The sequence below is a fragment of the Rutilus rutilus genome (assembly GCF_951802725.1).
Source record: "Rutilus rutilus genome assembly, chromosome: 24".
Taxonomy (NCBI): Eukaryota; Metazoa; Chordata; class Actinopteri; order Cypriniformes; family Leuciscidae; genus Rutilus; species Rutilus rutilus.
In genome coordinates this window covers 4,870,880-4,895,184 of record NC_140228.1, presented here as the reverse complement: position 1 = coordinate 4,895,184, position 24,305 = coordinate 4,870,880, and the positions used below count along the sequence as shown (strand labels likewise).

At 42.0% G+C, this 24,305-nt stretch overlaps 1 pseudogene and 1 gene segment (V, D, J or C); both read left to right on the top strand.

Moving 5' to 3' along the window:
* LOC311284461 (Ig kappa chain V-III region MOPC 63-like) overlaps nucleotides 1–24,305 on the top strand; it is a 945,935-nt gene that overhangs the window by 224,146 nt on the left and 697,484 nt on the right.
* LOC311283848 (basement membrane-specific heparan sulfate proteoglycan core protein-like) lies at nucleotides 454–23,452 on the top strand (annotated as a pseudogene). The gene is made up of 9 exons (XR_014630353.1): nucleotides 454–558; nucleotides 15,929–16,023; nucleotides 16,751–16,795; nucleotides 17,665–17,886; nucleotides 17,964–18,233; nucleotides 19,067–19,345; nucleotides 20,137–20,373; nucleotides 20,955–21,251; nucleotides 21,345–23,452. The product of XR_014630353.1 is annotated as a basement membrane-specific heparan sulfate proteoglycan core protein-like (transcript).

The following is a 24,305-nucleotide window of genomic DNA, read 5'->3' as shown; positions in this document are numbered from 1 at the left end:
ACAGTTTATGATTAAAAAAAAATACACACGCGATGCAAACTGATATAGCCTACATACATACCCCTCAAGAAGCCTCACACCAATGCACCAAAAGTGCTGATAGTACAGCTACACGGAGCCTACAATAAAATGACCGATTAAATAAACAGTCAGGAAAATATCCAGAGAGGAGAAAAGATGAACAACCTACCAGCAGCAAAACTCAACCAGGTTCCGTTACAGGAAGGATCAGGTTTGTGACAGGGAGACACTACACACTGTAATGCCCATCCGAACACAAACGAGGCCTATAGATAACACAAATGAACCACACTGCATTCCCTGTCGTTTAGCTGTGACTGACAATCCAGAGCGGAAATGTGCATTTGGCAACAAGGAGTCAGTCGCTAAAGAGGGCAAACACCCCTGCCTATAAAGCATGCAGTTTCGTCCTGATTGGCCCAGAGGGAATGAGCATGATTAAACCCATTGCAATCAACCTGCTACAGTAGGAGAGCTGCTTGAGGAAGACGCCGCTATTTCTTCATCCACGCACTGCACAAACGGTGGAACATTAAGGTAAAATTGGCAAACTTGCACGGCCATTTAAAAAAGTTGTGAGCACACTTTAAAAAGGAGAGAATTGTTTGTTATGGTTTATCTTGTTCATGTATGCAATGTGTTACAATGTCTGTTAAGCTTGTGTTTAATGTACTAGACCTATGTTCATGTATGCAATGTGTTACAACAGGGACGGACTGACAATCTGTGCGTTCTGGAAAAGTCCAGAACGGCCGTTCAACCAAGGGCCGTCGGCAAAAAAAAAAAAAAAAAAAAAAGTCTAATAAAGCAATATGAACAGCCAACAGCAGGGGCACTAATACGATCACTTATATGCTACGTGTAAAAAAAAAAACTGAGGAAGAAGAGTCGGCCTAGTACTAGCTACTGACATAAAGATAAAGTTAGTTTTATAAGGCTGCACTTTTAAATTTGCTTACATTATATCTGAATAGTTAAATTATAGTAGGCTAGCAGTGGTCTGGTCTGGGGTTGCCCGCTAAACACATTCTATAAATAGCCCCAACTGTATCCACTGTAAATCGGGGTTCCAGACTTCGAATAAATGGTATCATTTTGCGACCTTTTCAACTGAACGTTTCAATTTGAACTTTTGCCTCTACAAAATTACCCAACTCTTTTTGATTATACGATTTGCGTTGTGTATGAGAAACATCAAATGGCAAACTATGGAGCTTATAATATGACAAAATTATTTGAATTTGAATTGTGTAAATTTGAATTATTTGCAAGTGTAATCTAACAAAATAGAATTTTAGGTGGTAGTTTAAATAGTTCTGAATTTGATTTTTTTTTTTTTTTTTTTTTTACGAATATTGAACATTTGAAATTTAACAAATTGAAATGTTTTTATGGCTGAATTTTATAGACGTATTTTCAAACAGCTAGTTTTTTTGTTCTGAATTCTTATATTGCAAATATTCAGTTAAAAAAAATACAGATTCAAGTTTTCAAGATGAACAAATTCAGTTTTCTAAAATTCAATCTCAAAAATTCAATCTCAAAAATTCAGATCTTACAGAAAGTAGGTCACAGGTCATCCACAGGGAAGAGTAAAGGATCTCAGATAAGTCGAACAGAGCATTTTGGCTGCACTGCAGTAGTTTTCTGCCGCAAACCCTTTCAGAACCAAAGGGTCATTTTTGACCCGACATTTTTTTTAACCCATACACCCAGAGGGTCATTTTTGGCCCATCGTTTTTTGAACTAGCTCAGAGTCGCTAATTTATCCAAAAAGAATATAAAACGTACTTCTAGGCATTCTGCAAGCTAATACTAAATAGATTAACAGAAAATACACAATTTTACCAACCACTGGTTTGCTGAGAAGACGATTTTGTTTGGGTAGGTTTCCAGCTCAACAAAACAGCATGTGGTCAGCCATCTTGTTACTACCACTCTGGCACTTGTGAGTTCAATATTCATCCACTAGGTGTCTCTATGCAGGGGCCAGAAGTGGCACTCTGGGCTTTTGAAGTTAAATTTGACAAAAAAATTTTTGGGGTAGCAGCAATTAACAGCGGCCAAATTTGACCCCGTGGGTTCTCCAGGCTCGAGAATCAGTTATTCTCTCGTGCAGGGGCTAATACACTGCATTATGTGAGAAAGCGGTGTTCTTTATAAAAGAAGCACTTCAGAAATAGTTGAAATTGCATTTATTAGGACTCATGGGATATTATAAAAAAAAAATCCAAACTATAATAGCCTAGCCTACATATTTTAAAATTGTATCATATAGGCTATTGCTGCCACAATAACCATTTTAAAAATGGCACGTGCTTTCATCTTTTTCTTTTTTTTCTTTTTGTTCGCTGAGGTGGAGCTGCGATGAAATAGTGAACGTTCTTGTAAATACTTTCCAGCATTTCAGTAATAAAAGTGTACATCTTACATACGGTACTAGGTAGGCTAGTGATCAGAAAGGATTTAAACAGTGAATTTTGAACCTCTTTTTGTAAACTCAGAGATGTGGATTCAGACGGCAATTAAATTCCCACATGACCTGTTTGTCAAAAAACTATTTGGCCAGGGATTTTTATGCAGGTTGCGTGAGAAAAAACATTGCATTATGGATTCGGACGGCAATAAAATCACTTACCCCTGTAAATGCACCGTGCGAGCCCATGATAAACAATTAGCGTCCGAATAGGACTTAACTGACAGTAGTCTATGTTTTCACTGGCCTTTGAAAGCGCTCCGCGGACGGCACCGTCTTTTAGAACAACTATGCGCTGTATCGCTGCCATAGTTTGAGCAAACTCCCCACCACAATCATTCCCTTTAAATAGACTATTAGGCCTTTAATGGTTCGGCAGCTGATGTAGGCTACCTTTGGATAATATAGCCTAATTAAAAATCTAACAACAATCCGTATAATGACAATTTTATTATTTGCATGAAAACACTTGAAATTAGCCTATTGAACACTGTCTGGGTGCATTAAAACTTCAGAATTATATTCGTATAGACCTGCAATTGTGATAAGGTAAAGCTAAGAGTGGTCCAGACCAACCTTCCGAACGTATGACTTACAGAAGGTATTCTTAAGAACGTTTCGGGAAACACGTATCACGTAACACGTAACTTAAGAACGACGTAGCGTTAAGAAGGTTTCGGGAAACCCAGGGTTTTTGCACACAAAAACAATTGGTTTCACCAACCACTCAAAACCAAAACAAATACTGTTCCAACCAATCACCGACAGGGGGAGGGTGTTGTGAGGTTTTGAGCCAGCTTCTTCTTCAGCTCCGACTTCGCGTGCAGCCTTGCACGAGCACAAAACCTCACAACACCCACCCCCTGTCGGTGATTGGTTAGAACACTATCCCCCGGTTTCACAGACGAGGTTTAAGTCTAGTCTCAGACTAAACTGCATGTTTGAGCTGTTTTAACTGAAAGCAACTCGCACTGATATATCTTAAAATATGTCAGTGCTATTGTTTTGTCTCAAGATGCACACCATGTTTTGTTCTAAGGCACGTTCATAAAAGCTTCTTAAATGTCCTAACTGAACTTACTTTGGCCTAATCCTGGCTTAATCTAAACCCTGTCTGTGAAACCAGGCCTATATGTTTTGGTTTTGAGTGGTTGGTGAAACCAATTGTTTTTGTGTGCAGATCTCAGAGCCTAGGCTGCCTACAGAGACGTGTTTTTTTGACGGCATGCTTATGGGGCGGGCAGCTAGCGGATCGTTAGGAAAGATTAGATGAGTGTGATCTTTTTTTGGGGGGGGGGGCCTGAAATCACTGATAGAACCTTTAAGAGGCTAAAAGCCTGTGGAGGGCGTTCCTGTTCCTGCAATGATCGGTTCTGGTGGATTTTGATCACCTCAAACGAGCCTAATAATTTTGATGACACCATCTGAACTTCAGCTTCTCATCAGATTTTCTGTCCAATCAAATGCTCTCTAGAATCTAAAACGTCCCGCCCCCTACATTATAAACAGATGCTGAAATCAGTCACTTGTTCACACATTTACTATTTTCTTTATGGTGAAAGGCACAGTATAAACAGTATATTTTTAGGCCATATTAGTAAGTTTTTTAGGCCAATTTTTTTTTTGTCACATTCAGCAAACATCTCCTCACTATCCGCTAGCTTCCTGTCCCCTGAACACACTGTAAAAAAAACGCGGTCTCTGTAGACAGCCCAGTCTCCACAAACGGCAACAAAAACAAACTGGCCCAGCCTGGACCACGAAACATAACAAACAGTGTTCCAGCCAATAACCGACAAGAATGATCTGGGGGTGGGGGGGGTGGGGTTAGTGCACGTGCACATGCAGGGGGGTGTGGGGAGTGGAGGAGAGAGAAGCATGAAGAGGGAAGTTAGCTAGAGGAGAGATGTCCTAGACAATGACAACGACTAATGTTAAAAATGTATATTCTTGAGAATTTTGATATGGCCAACACACGACCACAGAGATGACATTCCGATGAACAAATAACAAAGAAGAGGGAAAAGGAGAAGGAACGCGCGAAGTCCCAAATTTACATCGGAAAAGCGTTCAAAAGGTGACGAGAACTCCGCCGACAGAAGGGCTTCCAATCCGACGTTCAGGTGTCTCTGTTTTTGCTGGACAGGTTAAATCCAGTTTGGTTTTTCTAAATGGTTCATGACTGTTTCAGGAAGCACGGAAGGGAGGGGGAGGGGACGGGATGAGGAAGAGGGAGGGTCGAGCTAGCCTTTGTTTTGTTTGACAATTCTTTGAATGTCAACAAGAAGTAACTTCACCCAACATTGCTTAGAGCACCTTTAATTTAGCAGTTGATCATGTGACACACTGAACATTCTAATCACACCGGTGTGATTGTACGCTTTAAAGGGTTAATTATCAAATGTAAAAAATATAATTTTTGGTTATTTGGAAGCTGCATTCAAATCCATTTTCCCCCTCGGTTTGAATGTGCATGCTATTTGTATTTTACAATGAAGAGAGAAAACCATGAAACATGGTTCCAAATCGGTGCGGCTGGTGGAGTTTCCTGTTATTGTCAATGAGTGCCTAAAACAACATCAAGAGGAAAACCAGTGAGCTGTTATGAAACTCGGGTGTGCAGTCATACAACAAACGGCGCAGATCTGCCTCTACTAAATCCAAGTTATCTGCCCAGTTATCTGAGTGTGTGCATTCATGTGGAGACGGAAAGAGGAAATTAAAACTGTTTCCAAGAATTTCTGTTTGGACGATTGTCTGAAGAGCAGAGAAGAAATCAAGCAATTCAGATTGCCAAAGATCTGGCTGCTCTTAAGGTAGTTTCCATCTGACACAGAGGGACAGCAACAGTTGTGAGGTCTTGCAATCCATTCCAGAGCAAGACATTGACCACCAAAGGGCTCTAGGGCTCCAATGGTGAATGCAGACAGACCCTCTCAGTTTCAAGACTCTCTGTAGCCTACTCTGTAAAGGGCAAATCATAGTAGACGTGCTATGGCGTCAAATGGTGGACAAAACAGCGCAAGCGCATAAACAGCGCGCAAGTGAATTGCAACAGTGTGAGCAACGTGACAAAGCTCGCACGTGAAATGTAAACATGCAGAACTCTCAAATCCCAAACTGGAGCACAAAAAATATGATTGTGTGCACAAATTAACAAGTCGCAAGCAGAAATAACAGCCGCGAGTCCTGACAGGTTCTACACGCGCGCGCAGATTTGAACACACGCGCAGCTGAAATCTTTACGCATACGAGTCAGTTTTAACACTTTAAAGGAGAACTCCGGTCAATTTTAACATTGAGCTCATTTTTTTGTACATTTGGAGTGCTGTCAGTACAGAGAACAACGACAAAAATCGGTGTTGCCTACAACGTGTTATCCTCTTTTTAAAATTTGCACCCTGTTGACTTCAATGGGGCAAGTTTTAAACCTGCTTTTAGCCTCTTAACATCCTTGATGTGTGACAAGTGCACAGGTCATGTGAGTGATTCCTTCGGAGTGAACGCGGGTGAATCTGACTGCAGTAGATGTGAAAGATATTAATAAAAATGATGTTTATTCAGCCAGCGCACATACCTGTATTTACATCCTGTTTTTGGTCGAAGTCCACAGTAGTCGATTGTCGAGTTCACGCGCGTGATCATAGGTACTAAACCTATGCGCGTGAACTCGACAATCGACTACTTTGGACTTCGACCGAAAACAGGATGTAAACACAGGTATGAGCTCTGGCTGAATATACATCATTTTTTATATATTTCTTTCACATCTACTGCAGTCAGATTAACCCGCGTTCACCCTGAAGGAATCACTCACATGACCTGTGTACTTGTAATGACACATCAAGGATGTTAAGAGGCTAAAAGCAGGTTTAAAACTTGCCCCATTGAAGTCAACAGGGTGCAAATTTTAAAAAGAGGATAACTCGGTGTAGGCAACACCGATTTTTGTCGTTGTTCTCTGTACTGACAGCACTCCAAATGTACAAAAAAATGAGCTCAATGTTAAAATTGACCGGAGTTCTCCTTTAAGGGGCGGGGCTCAGACCTTCCTGTTAACAAATGCCACATCGCAGCTTCTCTGAAAATCTTTTGATTGGTTGCTATGCCGTGAATGATGTCCTCCTGTTGCGATTGGCTGTTGTTGGCTCTCTCCATAGACAGTAAAAGAAATGGACACAGCGACCCCATTGGAACTCAATTGAGACAAGTGAAGCCCATTTTTAGCGATTTCTTAGCACTTCCTTTCCTGACGCGCAGACTCAAACCGAGCAAAGCGTTACACGGACCACGTGAGCAACCCGTCTGTCTTCTAGTAGCTGTGCCAAGAGAAATCTGAATCATTCCCTTCCGAAACTTGCAGAGACGGAGAGTGTGAGTAGGAGCTGTCCATGAGCTGGAGCAGGAGAAACTTTTGCTAGGTATTCTGATTAATTATATTGTCATTTTGCCTCCACGTCCCCCCGATTGCCCGCGAGCTTCTCCTCCTGTCCATACGGTAATCTCTCTACTGTGCGACAGAGAGTCGCGTGGTTATGACGCAATCGTTAGCCTACTTTTACAAAAACTGCTTCTACGGGGCCATAACATAAGCTACAAGGTAATGGAGCATTTTATACATTGTCGTGTTTCTTTAGAAATAAATAATGGACAAATGGAGTCTTCAAACGCCTCAGATGTAAAGTTATTCGCTGTCAAAGTGACGCCAAAATGAATGGGAGTCAATGGGATGCTAACTGCAGGTGAAGTTCTGCTACAAGATGGCGGCACGCGGCCGACTTCAACTTCCGGTCGACTTCCTTCCCCCCTGGCTCTCTCCGAATAAAGACACTCAAAACAGAAAGCGGGATGACAGACCGTAAGAAGTTTTTTTACGTTTTCTTTCAAAGTTATACACACTCGTCCCCCAGAAACAGTCCCACAGACCCAGCCTCAAACCCAATCTCTTAAAAATTAATAAAGGCTGGTTTCTAAAGTACTTCTTCCTGCCTCTATGTATTAATGCTCATGGGTAGCCTAAATGGGTTCCATACAGACCTTAACATTAAGTATTTTACTGTTATATGTCAACAAGATTCAACAAGATATTTTCGCCTAGCTATACCCAATGTTTAGATCTGTTGTGGTATTTATGCAAATTAGCACATACATAATTAGATTATGCACTGTTTCTCCATGGTAACAAACAATTTCAAAAACTTGTAATACATTTTTTGTTTGTCTTGATGTAAGTAATCAACTCAACAGTAATTTTCATGGTGATATCTAAAGGTTAAAATGTGTACCCATTCACATAAGAAGAAAAATGAATAGGTGTATGAATAGGATATATTTGGGTCTTTTTCTAAACTTTCCCCTAATAGGATTCTTCTGGGCTTTTTTTTCCCTTACTCAGGACATATTGAGGATACAAAATCAGTTGAGTTTGCTTCTGTTGCAATTTGTTCAACCTTTTTTCATAAAATGACTGGACTATAAGGGAAGGAGCTGTGAGTGGGCCACATTTCTGATAAAATTATTGAAAATTTGGTTCCTGCAAATGCTGAGGTCATGTGACTCTTATATCGCTATTAAGCAAGAAGTAGCATGTTGTGAGAAAACAACTGACATAAAGGAAAATGTTAATATATTTAATACATTTATTAATTACTTACACGGAGAAAAAAATAATAATGTGTCTAGCTATTTTTAGTTTATAACATCAAGAGTTGTCTGTGTTACCTTACCTATATAAGTTACACAAGTCAATTATGTAAAAATGTCCTAAATATTTAAATCGCTTACAAACTTCGAATCAGGTCAAAAGAGATCCTTGTATCAAAAACAAAAAACACATAAAAAAAACTATTTTGTGTTAATTCTACCTAAACGATACATTTAACATATAAACACGTGTATAACTTTGAAAGAAAACGTAAAAAAACGTCTTAAGGTCTGTCATCCCGCTTTCTGTTTTGAGTGTCTTCGTTCGGAAAGAGACAACAACAGCCAATCGCAACAGGAGGACATCATTCACGGCATAGCAACCAATCAAAAGATTTTCAGAGAAGCTGCGATATGGCATTTGTTAAAGGGATAGTTCACTTTGAAATTAAATTTTGGTATGTTTTAGCTTACCTCAAGGGCATCCAAGATGTAGGTGTCTTTTTTTCCGCAGTAGTTTCAATTTTGATATTTTTAGGTCCAACCGTTCTTGTCTGTCAGTCATATAATGCAGGTCTATGGTCACTGTCTCAAAGAGCATGCACAGAGTCCAAATTAAAACAATTCCCCATCGTCCAAATTAAACAATTCCCCATCGTAAGTACACATTGATGGCCTAAGACACGAAACGAGCGGTTTGTGTGAAAAAACGAACAGTATTTATATCGTTTTTACCTCTTATACACAGCCACGTCCAAGTGATCTGAGGGCGCGTGCGCATCCTGGTGTGTGACATGTACGCAGACTGGTGCATAGATATATACACTAGATGTCGCCTTAAAGACATTCGTTCCAATGAACTGCCGTAGACAAGGCGACATCTAGTGTATATATCTATGCACCAGTCTGCGTACACGTCAGATCAGATCACTTGGACGTGGCTGTGTATAAGAGGTACAAACGATATAAATACTGTTCGTTTTCTCACACAAACCGCTCGTTTCGTGTCTTAGGCCATCAATGTGTACTTACGATGGGGAATTGTTTAATTTGGACGACGGGGAATTGTTTTAATTTGGACTCTGTGCATGCTCTTTGAGACAGTGACCATAGACCTGCATTATATGACTGACAGACAAGAACGGTTTGACCTAAAAATATCAAAATTGAAACTACTGCGGAAAAAAAGACACCTACATCTTGGATGCCCTTGAGGTAAGCTAAAACATATCAAAATTGAATTTCAAAGTGAACTATCCCTTTAACAGGAAGGTCTGAGCCCCGCCCCTTAAAGTGTTAAAACTGACTCGTGTGCATAAAGATTTCAGCTGCGCGTGTTCAAATCTGCGCGCGCGTGTAGAAAAGAACTTGCGTGTGTAGAACCTGTCAGGACTCGCGGCTGTTCTATTTCGTTCTTCCTGACCGCCAGAGGCAGTGCTTCACACTGGATACTATCTCTCGTTGCAAATGCATAGGTCGAGTCTAATACAAACAATGTCCCTCGTGACCAGGATGACTCGGGGTGCTCCCCTATTTAACCCCGTGACTTCCTGCAGACTGTCCCTATAATCTTCTCGCGTGCATGTATGCAGGTCGTAGATTATGTAAAAAAAAAAAAAAAAAAAAAACCTGGAATCCGTTCTACACAGCCTCGCAACAGGAAGCATTGTTGGTGTCTCGCGATTGCGCGTCCTCCAGAGGCTGCAACGGATTCGTTGGGATTGCATTGATAATAAAGCAGGTGAGTTTGTTTACATTTATGCTGGGGTTCGTTCTCGTTTTCCTGGCATTGTGTTGGTCGCTGGACAGAGTGTTTTCGCTCGTTGAAAAGACCATAATAACTTGCAGCTGTAAGTTAAGTTAGTTAAGACCACGCTCGGAGTGTGTGCGCTCTGTATAGCGATTGATATCTAGACTAATAGGTACAATACTCATCTACTGTGTCATTGAATGAGCTAGCAGTTGTAAAAAAAAAAAAAAAATTATTATAAGCTTGGGCCTCGTGTATATATATAAATATACATGCATTAATTATAATATAGGATTGTTATATATTACATGTACACTACAATGGTGTGTGTATAATATATTGTATAGAAATTATTTCTCTCTAGTAAGTTTTCTGGCAAGGCTTGCTTGGGACAGTGACAGTCAGAGTGTTTCCGCTCGACCTACTAAATATCTTCCGGAACCAGAATGGAAAAGTTACCTCATACTTGCACATTGTGCATGGCTGTTCTCCAGGCGGATGATGGGCATGACTGCTGCCCTTCCTGTTTAGGCCTAGAACACCTTAAACAGGGCCTTACAGAAGACGCTTGCATGAACTGTAGCGTCATGTCTTGGGAGAGGAGGACTTCAAGGGTAACCATGGTGGAAGGGCTTTTGGGAGAGTCGCTACCACCACCTCCACCAAGTAAAACAACAAGTAAGCGTAAAAATACTGAATCAACCAGTGCTTCCGCTGGTAAAAGACCCAAGGAAGACCCTTTAGGGAAGAAGGTGGATGTGCTGACGGCTGAGTTTGCTCAGATCAAGTCTTTGCTTATGAAGTTGCAACCGAGCGAGAGACTAGTATCCTCAGTCGAAAGCCCTGCTAAGGAGTCACCCATTGGGGAGGAGGATGTCCTTTCAATGGCGGCTTCTCAGAGCCAGTTCTATGATGATGATGATGGAGAAATGGAGGTTATATCTGATCATCAATCCCAATTCTCCCATGATGGCTCACAGGAAGCTGGTCATGGATCGGCAGAAGGTCCACAGTCAGAGCAAGAGCTGGTGAAGCAAGCTCTTCAGGCTGCATTGGCTCGCTTGGGTCTTGACACAGCCCCGGCGGTGGCAACCTCTTCTAGTGCTTTTTTCAGAGGTTCAGCGCATCCCTCTCCTCTTACAATTCCACCATCAAAGGATTATATCGAGGAGTTGCAAAGATGCTGGGCTAACCCTAGGTCTCTTATGCACCCCACTAGTGCAAACAGGGCATTGGCTGCGATGCAGGATGCAGACACTTATGGCTTGGGTCAGATGCCTAAGGTTGATCCTTTTATTGCCTCGTTTGTTCTTTCCCCAGAGGAGGTATTGAGGCCTAATGTTCGATGCCCCCGGCCACAATGCAGGATTACAGATGATCATCTTATCCAGGCATATAACACGGCAGCACGAATGGGTCGCATTGGCAATTCTCTCTCCCATCTCATGTTGGCCCTGTCTCAGTCCCTTCAATCATCAGGGAGTGATCCTTTTAACCAAAACTTAAGTGATGCCTCCCTTCAGGCAGTGGCATTCATGACAAGAGAGCTGGGAAGGCTTATGTCAACGCTCACACAAGCACGCCGCCAAGTCTGGCTTGCACAATCACCTCTGTCTGAGGCATGTAGGAGAACACTAAGGGACCTTCCTGTAGTTCCAGGGCAACTCTTTGGGCCAGCTGCACAGGAGACGCTGGAGCGTAGTGTCCAGGTGAATCAGACCAGGCAGCAGTTTGCTGACCTGAGGAGAGTTCCACAGGCTCACGTAAATTACCGACAGCCTTCTAGGGGGTATGAACTGCCACGCTCTACGTTTTCAACACGCCCAGGTGCTCTTCACAGGGGCCAGCCTCCGAGATCACCACGTGTAGAAAATTCTACTCCGCGGCCCCGGGCTCGGGGTCAGCAAGTATTTCAGGCTCCTAGGGGTAGAGCACCTGGCCAACGGCCCACCAGGGATGCTAGAGGCCATGGACGTAGGTCCTGAAGGTCAGCGGCCGGCCGTCGGACGGTTTTCTTATCAGCAGCTCAGTTACTGGGAAACAACAACTTCCGACCCATGGGTTATAGCAACACTAACCCAGGGGTACAAGCTGCAGTTCCGACGGCGGCCGCCCGCTTTCAAAGGGGTCAGGATGACCGTAGTCTCAGACCCCAACAGTTCACTTGCCTTAAAACAAGAAATAGCAAAACTCCTAGAGAAAGGTGCCATCGAACCAGTAGATTGGTCAGAACGGCTAGGTGGGTTTTTCTCCATTTACTTCCTCATTCCAAAGAAGGATGGCGGTGTAAGGCCCATACTCGACCTTCGCGGCCTCAACAAGTTCCTGAAGATCTTGCCATTTCGAATGTTGCGCATAACCGATGTTCTTCAGGCGGTCAAGCAGCAGCACTGGTTTACTACGGTAGACCTAAAGGATGCTTACTTCCATATTCCAATTGCTCCTCAACACAGGCCGTTCCTCCGATTTGCATTCCAGGACCAGGTCTATCAATTCCGTGTCCTCCCATTCGGCCTTTCTCTATCGCCACGAGTCTTCACGAGGTGCATGGCGGCCGCACTGGCTCCAATCCAAGCCACAGGGCTACAGGTGCTTCCATACTTGGACGACTGGCTCCTTTGCTCCCACTCTCAGGAGCAGGCAGTGTTAGAAATCACACAGCTGCTCGCACATATTACTCGACTGGGCCTTTCTGTGAATTTCAGCAAGAGCCGATTAATTCCAAGTCAATCTGTGGGGTTCCTAGGTCTCGCGCTGGACTCACAGTCAATGAAAGCCACTCCATCAGAACAACGAGTGGACAATATACTACTACTCCTTCAACGGTTTCGGAGGCATGCCAGACTTCCATTCAGGTGCTTCCTCAGGCTCACAGGTATGTTGGCGGCAGCAGCGGCAGTCATACCATTGGGCCTCCTTTCACTACGCCCCTTTCAAAGATGGGTGAACAGTCTCCACTTGAACCCCAGTTGGCACAAGAACAGGTTGATCAAGGTGACACAGCGATGCCTTCTGGCCCTGAAGTCTTGGAGAAGCAGATTGTATCTGACCAAGGGGGTTGTTCTGGGCATGATTCCTTCTCGAAGGGAGATAGTCCAGACCGATGCGTCCCTTACTGGCTGGGGGGCAGTCTGGCAACACAGAGCAGTCACAGGACAATGGGGTCCTCGGGAAGAGGGCGAGAATATAAATACCCTGGAACTTCGTGCAGTTCTGCGAGCTCTGAAGCACCTCGCTCCGTTTTTGAAGGGCAGGCATATTCTCGTCAGGTCGGACAACAAATCGGTGGTTTATCACATCAACCATCAAGGGGGCACAAGGTCCAGCCAATCCCTTCAAGTATCGCAGGAACTGCTGACTTGGGCCTTCCCTCGCTTGGCAAGTATCAGAGCAATGCATATTCCAGGGGTATTAAACGTGGTTCCAGATTTGTTGTCGCGCCACAGAATTCCATCAACGGAGTGGAGGCTCAACCCAGAAGTGGTAGAGATGATATGGCAGCGGTTTGGCAGGGCAGAAGTGGACCTATTTGCCTCGGCGACAACGACCCACTGCCGTCTCTGGTTCTCACTAGCAGAGGAATCCAGTCCGCTGGGGCAGGATGCTCTAGCCCACGCCTGGCCAGATCGGTTACTCTATGCCTTTCCCCCGATACCGATGATCGGGGTGACTGTTCACAGGGTTCTTCAAGAGCACCACAGGCTCCTGCTAGTGGCGCCAAACTGGCCGGGGAGACCTTGGTTTCCAGTGATGTACAGGCTCCTAGACGGGGATCCTTGGACTCTTCCCAGGAGAAAGGATCTCCTCCAGCAGTTGGAGGGTCAGATTTGGCACCCGAATCCAGACCGCCTGCAGCTTTGTGTGTGGCCTCTGAGGGGCCGGAACCACTCTTTGGAGCCTGCGATCAAGGGGTCCAGAACACCATATTGAACTCTAGAGCACCTTCCACCAGGAGTGCTTATGCCTATCGATGGAAGCTTTTCTCTGATTGGTGTAGGGAGCAAGCAGTGGTCCCAGAGCACTGCCCTGTTCCTCTGATTTTACGTTTTCTGCAGTCACTATTAGAAAAGAATAGAGCAGCTGCTACTTTAAGAGTTTATGTGGCTGCAATTTCAGCACATCACGTAAGAATAGATGGTCAGCAATTGGGTTCTCATGCCTTGGTTACTCAGTTTCTTAGAGGTGCTCAGCGACTGCGCCCCCCTCAGGCCATTAGGGTTTCTTTATGGGACCTGGGCCTAGTCTTAAAGTCTCTTACATTGCCCCCGTTTGAACCTCTAGAGCAGAGCGATCTGAAGTGGATCTCATTGAAGGCAGCGTTTCTCTTGGCCATTGCTTCAGCTAAGCGGGTGAGTGAACTTCACGCGTTATCAGTTAACACATCCTGTATGCGTTGGAACGCAGATGGCTCAGTTGTGACGTTATGGCCCAACCCAGCATTTCTCCCCAAGCGGCTTTCTGCCCTTTTTAGGAACCAGGCTATTGAGCTGGCAGTGTTTAATCCTCCGATGTCAAACACGCTGGAAGAAAGTGGAAGCACACTGCTGTGCCCAGTAAGAGCTCTCCGGGCCTATCTGAGGGCCACAGAAGTTTTTCGACAATCAGACCAACTTTTTCTCTGTCACGGGGGCCCAAAAAGAGGTCAGCCCCTCTCAAAGCAGAGATTGTCGCACTGGGTAGTTGAGGTTATCACCCACGCCTACACATCTAATAAATATCCAGTGCCTTTGGGGGTGAGATGCCATTCGACAAGAGGCATATCAACGTCTTGGGCTGCATTAAAAGGGGTCCTTCTAAGTGACATCTGTGCAGCAGCTACGTGGTCATCAACAAATACATTTGCCAGATACTACAGGGTCAATGTGGCTGCTTCCGGTAATATTGGAACAGCTGTCCTGTCAGGACCCTCAACTTCCTCTTAAGGGTGAGTTGGACCTCCTCGTGACCTTGTTGTATAAGTCATCCAGTGTGAAGCACTGCCTCTGGCGGTCAGGAAGAACGAAATAGAACGAGAGTTACGTATGTAACTGCGGTTCTATGAGTTCTGGATGACCGCCAGAGCTTTCTGTCACTCGGAGTCAGGCGAGAAGATTCCGTAGGGACAGTCTGCAGGAAGTCACGGGGTTAAATAGGGGAGCACCCCGAGTCATCCTGGTCACGAGGGACATTGTTTGTATTAGACTCGACCTATGCATTTGCAACGAGAGATAGTATCCAGTGTGAAGCACTGCCTCTGGCGGTCATCCAGAACTCATAGAACCGCAGTTACATACGTAACTCTCGTTATTTCTGCTTGCGACTTGTTAATTTGTGCACACAATCATATTTTTTTGTGCTCCAGTTTGGGATTTGAGAGTTCTGCATGTTTACATTTCACGTGCGTGCATTACGCGCTGTGTTTATGCGCTTGCGCTGTTTTATCCACCATTTGACGCGATCAGCTCAGTCTATGATCCTTTCAAGATCCAGTCAAGCTCATTTTACAGGAATCATGCAGGACAATGTATAGCTGGAATGATGAGATTCCTCCAGTTCTTGACCAACAATGATTGAATGGGTTACTGGTCTGGATCAGATTAATGCATTTACAATTGACTAATGTTTGAAGCCACATGGTTTTGGCTCAACTGCACAATTTTCAGATGCCAGTGTAAAGGGATATGGCTCTGTGTCCTAAATTAGATTACAGAATAGTCTTAGCTCATGTCATCTTTCTTCTTGGCAAAGCCAGATTGCCACCCCTCAGAACAGAACTTCAGCTTAATTTGAAGGAATGGGCTTTATGCACAGCTGCACTACTTCCTGAACTTCAGGCAGGTCCTTTGTTTCCTGTCTGCCATGATTGGACAAACTGATTAATCCAGGTGTGCCTGACCACCTGAATTAATCAGTTTGTCCAATAATGGCAGACAGGAAACAAAGGACCTGCCTGAAGTTCAGGAAGTAGTGCAGCTGTGCATAAAGCCCATTGTGGTTTTGGACTGTTTTGAATTTGTAAACACTTTAAATATAACTACCTATTGTTTTATTTTTGTTAGGTTATTGTTGTAGTCCACTTCCCCATATTTTACTTTCTGATAGACGGACAGCGTAGCTCGGCTGATGGACATGAGGTCTCTGCTGACACTGTCAGGTAAAAACACAAGAGTTTATGCAGCATCATCTTATTGTCTGATTCTGTGTAATGGGTTTGTGATTGTTGATATTTGCTACATTCATGTTGAAGTTTCATTCAAACCAACCAGTTTGCAGTTTTCCTGCAACAGAAGAGGCAAATGATTTAATAAGCTTTGTTTGTCTGGTTAATTGACATTAAAGGGATGGTTCAGAGTAAAATCAACCTAGGGTCCTTTGCACCATGACCTCGAGCCAAGCCTTTTTTCCCTTGGTTGAACATTATTAAAGTTAGAGCTTATTTAGAGATATCAGCCAGATGGTTTAGTGCAGGCGCTAATGGATCCAAGGCTGTATCTCGTAAATTACCCCACTAATAATGCCCAGAATGGTACCAAACTTCTACAGTAGTACAAATAGGTTCTGTACTCATAAAACGAGGCATTGGAAAGTTTGTAAGTACATCAGGAGTTTATTTAAATAACACTTGGCGGATGACTTATGCTACCGCTAACCCGGACGTCGACGTCACTTCTGTTATTTGGGTAAAGCACGTAAAAGTCCTGGCAGAAAAAACTTTTCTGGGGGGCTGTTTGGCTCAAGGTCATGGTGCAAAGGACCCTAGTTTGATTTTACTCTGAACCATCCCTTTAAATGATGATAAATGTTGAAAATTTTCCCAAAAAATTATCCAATTTTATTGCAGATTTCACAGAAATAATCTGATTTATCTTTTTATGTCACAGTGTTGTTGGCTCTGATAAGAGAATACAAGGGACAAAAACCAGCAGGTAAATACACACATTTTCACTGTGCACAAGATCAGAGGAGTTATAATCTATTATAAAGCACAGCATTATGAAAAAAACAATGCAGATCTGCAGAACTTTGGTACAGGAAACCTCATGACTTCGCCCAACCAGCATACTGATGTTTCTAGTGTCAGTAAGTACCTCACTGAGGGTCATTTATAATGAACCTCCAACCTGATTCAAAGTAAACAACCTTGATTTCTTAAACAACCATGTATGATGACACATCATGGCCATATTCCAAGATGATCATATCCAGATTCATCAGGCTCAGATTGTGAAAGAATAGTTGTGAGGAGCTTGAAGAATCATTTTCACACATGAATCGGCAGCTCTGAGTCCGGACCAAAAATTGATTAACATCTCGATTGAAAAGAAAGTTGTGGTGTTATTTCCATCAAGAGGTCATCAAGATCTTACACTGTCAATGCAAGAGTCCAGCACTCTGTAAAGTCTCCTCCAGCACATCCCAAAGACTTTAAATGAATTTTAGCTCTGCATGTGAGGAAATGATTCTTCAAGCTTTTCACAACCATTCTTTCACAGTCTGAGCCTGATGAATCTGGACATTGTCATCCTGGAATATGAACATGATGTTCTTCATACATGATTGTTTCAGAAATGAAAAGCTACACACTCCATCAGTTAGAGTTAGAAGAACTGTTGCCAAATATATAACATGCTAGAAACATAATAATCACTGCAATAATTATCCAATCATAGACTCTTAAGCTTTTGCTTATTTAAATCCAAACAGTGACTTTTTTTGACGGGCAGTGTATTTTACAATAGTAAAGTAGTCAGACAACCTGGCGTTACAGAAGACGTGTCTGTATTCTTTCTCTCAGTGTCTCTCCTGCCGTGGTTCTCAGATGTGTTTGTTGGAGATGACATCACTCTGATCTGTAAAGGAGGGGGTGAACAACAGATAAAATGGTTCATTAATGGAGATCCACAATCACATCAGGGTTCTTCAATGCTTCTTACAGCAGTGACATAAAAAGACAACGGGACGTACGAATGTGAGCGGGGCGGAACGAAGAGCGACCCGTACACACTCACTGTCGTAGGTATGAACACCATCCTAAAGAACTCTAAACGTTCCCTCACGATCATCTGTTCCTCATCATCTCTCTCTCTCTCTCAGAGCTGGAGCCTTACGCTCAGCTCTCTCCATCTATAGGTGGCGCTGTGATGTCCAAAGGTGGTGGAAGAAACCTGGTGCTGCATGTGGACGATGATCCGTATGGCTGGAAGTGTTTTGTGTTGCGGGGAGAGAGCGGCTTCGTGCTAAAACCCGATGTTCGGAACAAGATGATGGCTGTTATATATGCAGACTTGAAAGAAGCAAAAAGAGCGACTTTCTGGTGCAAGAACGGTACACGACGAAGCAATGCCGTAACGCTGAAAATGACAGGTGACTCCTTCCTCATTTCCCTGTTGTATTTCAGATCCCCTGTGTAGTTGAAGGGAAATACAAAAATACTAATTCTGTCGTTATTTACTTGCTTTTATATAGTTTCATGATTTGTAGATTATCTGCGTCCATGCAATTAAATTCAATTTAAAAACAACACTGGATCTCACTGACTTTTTCTGACCACAAGCTAGTTCCTATCAGTCTTACGTGCTCTTGAACATGTTAAGCAAGTGATGTTAGAGTATATTGAATTTTCACAATAATTAAATCTGAATGTAATAGTCAAGTAATAGACCATGTTCTCTGGTTTAAATTAAGGATTTCTGACTCCTTGAATCAGGTCCTCCTCAAAAATTACAAACGATATCCTCTAAATCTCAATGGCTTCCATAAAGAGCCATGGGACTAAACTGGAGAGCAAATGGAAACTGATTCTCAGATGTTGAGGAAAAGACACCTCACATCTGTCACCTCTATAGTTACAGGGCGAATCTCAACAATAGCTCAAACTGTGCTCAGACTTGCCAAAACATCAAAGTCTATAAAAGTCAGATCTCAATATAAAGTCTGACACTTCTCCAAGATCAGGGTTTATTCGTCTATCCTCCTACTGTATGGCAACTATTTACTCTTTTGCATCACGATGACAAAGTTGATCATTATAGATTCAATTCCAAAAATTCCAATATACATTTTGAATCCCTTTTTCTTAAACAGCCAATAGCCTGTAGTTAATGTCAGTAACACCATACTTTAAATGAAGCATCAGGTTCGTGCAGCAGTAGATGATGGATGTCTGACCTGTGTCTCTGTGTGTCTGTGTGTCTCAGAGCTCAAGGTGATGTTGGACCCTCCAGCCGCTCCTGCACTGTTGGGGGAGAGCGTGGCTCTCAGGTGTGCAGTCTGGGGTGGGAAAGCGGAAAAGGCTACATTCTATAAGGATAATAACCCAATCGCAGACATAACAGAAGACACATACATCATCACCAACGCCACACAAGACGATGCCGGACAGTACAGATGTCACGCCACCTACAGGTACAGCCACATCAGTGCAGACGCTGCCCAGCAGGAAGGAGATTCTGATGCCCAGGAGTTAAAAGTTATAGGTAAACATTACAATAACTGCCTCACCTCTCGCCTTCATTTATACACAACCACTACTAGAACTAGAAAGTATTTTTTGGACATGGTACCATGGCATTCCTGAATATTGTATATGTAAGAGTGCCATGTGATAGTATATAATAATAATTATAATAAAAAGTATTACATTAATAATAATAACAATAATACTTATATAAATAAATAACAATATATTTAAGCAATATTTATATATAATAATACTTTACACTAAGTAATGGCATTTATGTAAGAGTACCATGTGGTACTATATAATAATACAAATAAAACATGACACGTTAATAATATATTTAAGCACAAGATTTATAAACAAGTATACACATTATTTATGTATAATGATAATAACTCACTGTTTGCAAGTAAGATAAAGTAAGCTAAAATAAATAAAACTAATAAAGCAACCCATCACATCTTTCTCTTTTGTTGTTTTCATGGCTGCATGTAAAAGCAAGCACACCGCTTCACCCAGCATAGTCCGATTCATGAACAAATGACTCTTATGAGTCAACTCTTTTAGTGAATCAGTCAGAACGACTCACACGTTATCGGTTCGAATTAGTCTAACGAATTACTCACTGAATCTGTCAGAGCGGTTTCATTTATACATTTGTCAGATGCTTTTATCCTTATCAGGATACGCATTCACTGGGAGTTTAACCCATGACCTTAGCTAACGTTAAGTCACTATCCTACGAGCTGAGTTACAGGAACAACCACTGATCAATTATTTTGTAAGTCATATCTGTGTGTGGTTCAGGTGGGCCTCCTGCTACTACAGTGGATTCAACGTCTCATAACAGTCTGCGGTGTTCCTGCAGAGACTGTCCTGACGTCTGCACGTCCTATTACTGGTATCAAACACTCCCTAATCACCCACGCAAAAGACTGCCTGAAAAAACACACATTATTACCGTGAAGGAAGGAGGACTGTACAGCTGCCGGAAGGTGTGTGGGAAAGGTTTCTCCCGTTTCAGCAACGTTTACAGCTACGAAGGTACCTAACACACACACACACACACACACACACACACACACACACACACACACACACACACACACACACACACACACACACACACACACTCCTTAGGCACACACTCCTTGTTCATTAGCCAGTGTTTAGCGTAATTAAAATTCTGTTGTAGTATTTTTATTAATATTTTTAATGTTTTTAGGTTAATTTTGTAGTGTTTTTGTCATTTTTATTAGTTTTTATTTAATTAGCTAGAAATGTTGCTTTGCAACTTATTGAAATAAAATAATACATTAAGCCAAATTTTTTTATTAGTTTTAATTCCGTTAACATTTATTTCAAGTTAATGATGTTTTATGGTTTATTTTAATGAGAAATTATTTTCTGTGGTAATCAGACACTAAGTTACAAGTTTCACACCAAAACAGAGGCACGCAGAGCTCTATGAACACTTTCGTTTTCCGTGCATTTTAATGTTGACTGTACTGATGTATGAATGCTAGACACTAAACACTTTCACTTCACTATAGTGCACTTCTTTTTTTTTTTTTTTTTTTCTTCTTTTTTTTTGCATGAAAACGCATCTTCTCTCTTTCTCGTAGTCGTAGCACAACCAGAGTTTGTGCTTCCCATCGTGGTGGCTGCGATTCTGTTGGTTCTTGGGGTGTTGATCGTGGTGCTGATCGCGCTGAAGCGCAGAAGACGCGGTGGAAGCAGTGTTCAGGGGACTGCACAGGCTAAAGATAAGACGACAGGTGGAGACTATGAGCAAATCCAACTCCCCGAGAATACGGATAAGGACAAGGCCGAGGGGGGTTACGAAGCCCTAAAAAAGAGGCAGGAGGAGGCGGTGTACCACATAGGAGCTGCAGAAGGTCAAGGTCAGGGTGAAGGTCAAGGTGGGTATGAGGCTCTTAAGAACGTGAAAGCCAACGTGAAAGCCAATGTGTACCAAACACTAGGAGCTGCAGAAGGTCAAGGTCAGGGTCAAGGTCAGGGTCAGGGTGAAGGTCAAGGTGGGTACGAGGCTCTTAAGAGCATGAAAGCCGAGGTGTACCAAACACTGAGTTCAGCCGACTCAAAAACACCGGCAGGAGAATCTGAGGGAGGGTATGAGCAGCTTCCTCAGAAAGACAAAGATTATGAGGCTGTGGCAGTAGAAGATAATCTATATGAAGAACTGTAGGCCGGACAACAGGATAAGAAACAGACGAGCAAAGAGAAAGAATGAAGGAACCTGTAAGAAAGAGCATCACGTTAATGCTAACCAGTAGTAAAATGCAAGAAAATGTATCTCACAATTCTGACTTTTTTTCCCTCAGAATTGTGAGTTTATATCTCAAAATTTTGACTTTATAACTCGCAGTGTTATGTAGTAAGAATTGCGGTATTTAAACTAGAAATTGTGAGAGAGAGAAAAGACAGAATTGTGAGTTTATGTCACGCAATTCTGAGAAAAAGGTTAGAATTGTGAGACAAAAGGTCACAAATACCTTTTTTATCTATTACCTGTTAATTGAATACAGGAATAGGCCAACACGACCCCCAAATTTAAATTCTCACATCATTTAGGCCTACTCACCATCATACTGTCTCAGTTGTAACTTGTATGACTTGCTTTCTTCAGATGAACATGAAGATTTTTAGAAAAACAATCCATCGTGAGTAACGTTAGGCTACATATTGGCTACGTTACGGGACCAAAACCAGACGAAGTGAACACGACAGTAATTCAAACGATAGCAGCTGGAGATTACTCAATGTCTTCTGAAACTAAATTATAGGTGTGTGAGAGAAAAATATGAATATTTAAACTTTTAAACTAATATTTTGACTATAAACCACAGCTTCCAGCCAACTGTCACAACGTTAACGCTTGAGAAACTCGCGCGAGAAGTGCCGTGAAGTCACAGCGGACCGTTACTTCTCGCGCGTTTCTTCGTTATATCTGGGCAAAAATCATGAGAGAATTTTCTTTTGGGGGGTGGGCTATGTAATATAATTAAGGTTACAATAATAGCCTACTATGAAATAATAAAATTTAAACAAAGTAGTGTCACCTGGCGGGGATACATGAAGATGCTCTGGAGAGTGAACGTGACTTTCAACTTCCACCTCCAAAAGCTCAAAAGTGTGTACCGGTGTCGTGTTTCAGAAGATCCCAGACAATCCGCTGCAAACTTAGAGATCTGACTCCATTCTGATCAGAAAACAAACCTTATATCAAATTCCCTTTGCTTGCCCTTTGCTTCAGACTCAATCTACAGTGAGTTTGGTCCAGATGTTAGTGGCGAAGAAATAAGGCCTTTAATTAAAGAAAGAGTCTGATACTAGGCTAAGAAAGTAAAGAAAGAAATTAGAACATAAGCATATACAGTTAACACAGCAAACAAGTAAGATTACAGTTACAGATCCACATTCACAGTTTTAGAAATTTTCTTGCAGTTATGAGGATTCAGAGGTTGATACAAATGTACTATAACAGGAGAAAGAAAGTTAGTTTTGTGCAATAAAACTGAAGGATTGAAACCACAGAAATCCAAATGCTGTAAATGTAAATACTATTAGCATCACGCATTAATAAGCATCAAACCCACACAAGGCTATAGATTGACCTTAGGCAATTACACTCACACATAATTACACAGAATCAGTTATTGTGAATATCTGCGTGATAGTTATTGATTGTACAGTTTATGCTATTATAGTTTATATGTGGGGCTGAAGAGCATTAACACATCATTAGCAAATTATGAGCTTTTTTTATAATTACACTGGTTTAACAATAGATTTATTATATAAGCAATGATATTTCAAGTAATGTCATTCTCAGCCTCATTCAGCATCATGTAAATGTATTTGGACTCTTGTTTATTTGGAGTATTTCATTCTTTCATCATGCTTATTAGATCTTAATTATAGTTATTGTGTTTTTGTTAAATATTTTTATTCATGCACGTTGTTTTGCATGTATTTTATTTTATTTTTTATGTAAGAACTTAAAAAGCAATGCATTTTCTGTTTGTTTAATTGAAGATGTATATCAAAATGACCACAGCTGTATAACTGCAAGCCGCAATAAACTTTTATTGCAATGCAACTGTAGGTCAGTGTATCTCCACTAAACGGCAAACTGGTGCCCAGCATCAAATTCAGGTTTGTTTGTTTCAACCACAAGAGGTCACTGCAGGATTGAGTTGGTTTTCACTCACTGGTTAGTCCTTTTGCTTTTGCCAGTGATTATACAGTTTATTCATGTTCCTTGTATAGAGACGGATACATTGCTTTTTCCTGAAAACTTGCTGACGTCTGCATCTTTAGTTTGACCGTCATTTATGGATCTTAGAAACTGATCCCTTCATAACTCCACTTCTGATGCATTATCACAACAACAATACACCAGGTATTATAAATGTGAATCCCAAATGCAGATTAAGAACTCCAAGAATACCTACTACTGTAAATATAGGCCTACACACACACAAACAAATATTATTTTAAGTGTCTACTAGTTAACTATCAACTATTAACTATTTAATATAAATTAATTATATATAGGATATATAAATAAATAGGCTATATAAATAAATAGAAATTAATTTCTATTATAAGTAAGTATAAAGCAGTAGTTTTAGTGTGCCAGACATCCCAACCTGCAAAAAGTCATGTCAGGGAGGTATCCCGAAGATAGCACTACAGCACACTACACTAGCACACACACGCGACGCAAGGTCTCTCTCTATGGCTCTGCCGTGGCCGTGCGCGTGCTACACGGTTTGGAACGGACTCACTGGGTGTTTCTCAAAACTAAGAATGCAAAGAACGGACTTGTGTTCTTGAGGAGAACGCTCTTGCTAGTTGTTCTTGAAAGAATGAACTCACACGGTGACAAGCACACAGAACGCTGCTGACAGTTTGAGATGATGTGTTCTTGCTGGTATTGCGCAATAATA